The sequence below is a fragment of the Phalangium opilio genome, unplaced genomic scaffold, assembly GCF_054372755.1.
Source record: "Phalangium opilio isolate 3A_F unplaced genomic scaffold, DU_Popi_V2 ptg000003l_1, whole genome shotgun sequence".
Taxonomy (NCBI): domain Eukaryota; kingdom Metazoa; phylum Arthropoda; class Arachnida; order Opiliones; family Phalangiidae; genus Phalangium; species Phalangium opilio.
Genome location: NW_028324145.1, coordinates 1,646,019 through 1,648,710, shown reverse-complemented (window position 1 = coordinate 1,648,710; position 2,692 = coordinate 1,646,019). Strand labels below are relative to the sequence as shown.

Sequence of the window (2,692 nt, the reverse complement as noted above, 5' to 3'; positions counted from 1 at the left end):
GTTAGTTGTTCGCCTTAATGAGCTTTACATCGTTTTAAAAAAGAACAATTAAACATTCTTGAAAGACTTGACTAATATTGACGTTTGAAATGAAACATACGCCTGTTGCTTCGCCTTACTCAAATAGGTAGTATATAAAGGATTCGAATCGCAGCTGTAGATAAGAACATCGCAATTGCGTGAACCTTTGGAGGAAGACCCCGCCATTGGAAGGCTAGACGTTTCTCGTAACCCTTGCCGATCGCCGCGTACAAATATAAGTACCCTGGTAATGGTAAAACAGTCAACGTCGTCGCCCCCTAGCAAAAACGTTGAACTGACCGGTCCCAGGTGCCTAGAAAGGCTTAAAAAAGTGTTAACATATTCTATACACTTATTTGCAAGTTTAGAATCGTCTTGATTTTTAATAGAAAACCCCATTTTGATATTTTACGTTGGTACGCCAAGATAACAAATAATATATTTTGATCGGTTATATGTACTAAACCTCTGATCTAAACTTACAGTTCACAACAGAAATGGTCACTGAAACATTTTTGAAGGCAATTTTTGCGTGAGTCAAACCGTTTAATGAGCAACACTTTTCCAAAATTAGAATTCATAACTCAAAATTAAACCCAGTTATAAACCAAACTAATATAAAAATAAAATTTTATTTATTTACTAAATATGGGCGAAGTTCTAATATGGCTTTTTTGTGAGTAAATTCTGACTTTTGACGTGTCAAGCACCAGCGAATGAATGTACCCCATTCCCAAATTTCTGAACCTTGGCCTCTCGGCATGAGAAGGGGTTAAAACCGATTCACCAAATAAAATATTAATTATTCTTCCTCAGATGCTCGAGTTAACTACATGACGTCAATATGTTTATATCCTTTACACCTAGAGTAGGTTTTGAACAAGTATAAACCCTGTGTTACGATAAGTTTAGATTTTAAACGTGTTTTTAAAGGCTTTCAATGCGCTGTTGTGTTTAGTTTTTATATGTTTAGCTATTACACCCATTGGTACTAGTTGGTGTTTAGTTTTCGTACGTCAAATCTAGGGGTTTAGATTTTCAACATGTTTAAATCAAATGGATGTGCTCAAAACCTAAACGTTGTTTTTTCTGTGTACGGAAGCTCTGAAGTTAAATCTGAGACCTCACAACATCGCTCCCTTATGGTCTCGAACCACCAACCTTTCGGTTAACAGCCGAGCGTGCTAACCATTGAGCCATGGAAGCTCAGAAACTAAATGGTTGTCAGGTATTGTGGAAAACGTATGACTTTTTATGCTACATCTGAGACCCCGCAACACCTCTCCCGGATGGGCTCGAACCACCAATCTTTCCGATAACAGCCGAACGAGCTGAAAATGCGCAACAGAAGCCCGGAAATTGAATTGTCGTCAGGTATTGTGGAAAAACACTGACTTTTTACGTTAAATCTGAGACCTCACAAAACCGCTCCCTTATGGGCTCGAACCACCAACCTTTCGGTTAACAGCCGAACACGCTAACCATTGCGCCACGGAAGCCTAAAAATTAAATGGCCGTCAGATACTGTGGAAAAACTTTGGCTTTTTACGTTACATCTGAGACCTCACAACACCGCTCCCGGGTTTGATCGAACCACCAACCTTTCGGTTAACAGCTGAACGCGCTATCCATTGCGCCACGGAAGCCCAAGTATTAAATGGTCGTCCGGTATTGTTGAAAAACTATGGCTTTTTACGTTACATTTGAGATCTCACAACACCGTTCCCGGATGGGCTCGAACCACCAACCTATCGGTTAACAGCCGAAAGCGCTAACCATTAAGCCACGAAAGGTCAGATATTAAATGGTTGTCAGGTATTGTGGAAAACTTATGACTTTTTACGCTACATCTGAGACCCCACAACACCTCTCCCGGATGGGCTCGAACCACCAACCTTTCGGTATACAGCCGAACGCGCTAGCCATTGCGCCACGGAAGCTCAGATATTAAATGGTTGTCAGGTATTGTTGAAAATTTATGGCTTTTTACGTTACATTTGAGATCTCAAAACACCGCTCCCGGGTGGGCTCGAACCACCAACCTTTCGGTTAACAGCCGAACGCGCTAACCATTGCGCCACGAAAGCCTAAAAATTAAATGGTCGCCAGATATTTTGGAAAAACTTTGGCGTTACCTTTGAGACCTCACAACGCCGCTCCCGGGTGGGCTCGAACCACCAACCTTTCGGTTAACAGCCGAACGCGCTAACCATTAAGCCACGGAAGCTCAGAAATTAAATAGTTGTCAGGTATTGTGGAAAACTTATGACTTTTTACGCTACATCTGAGACCCCACACCACCTCTCCCGGGTGGGCTCGAACCACCAACCTTTCGGTTAACAGCTGAACGCGCTAACCATTGCGCCACGGAAGCCCAAAAATTAAATGGTCGTCAGGTGTTTTTGATAAATTTTCGCTTATTGCGTTACATTTGAGATCTCACAACAACGCTCCCGTGTGGGCTCGAACCACCAACCTTTCGGTTAACAGCCGAACGCGCTAACCATTGAGCTATGGAAGCTAAGAAACTAAATGGTTGTCAGGTATTGTGGAAAACTTATGACTTTTTACGCTACATCTGAGACCCCACAACACCTCTCCCGGATGGGCTCGAATCACCAACCTTTCGGTAAACAGCCCAACGCGGTAGCCATTGCGCCACAGAAGCCCG

General features: G+C 42.6%; 1 non-coding gene across 1 annotated transcript; it reads right to left on the bottom strand.

The window, feature by feature from the left end:
- Nucleotides 1-1,888: 1,888 nt before the first annotated feature.
- Nucleotides 1,889-1,961, bottom strand: TRNAY-GUA (transfer RNA tyrosine (anticodon GUA)). The gene has a single exon. It is a non-coding gene; the product is annotated as a tRNA-Tyr (tRNA).
- Between the last annotated feature and the right edge of the window lie 731 nt (nucleotides 1,962-2,692).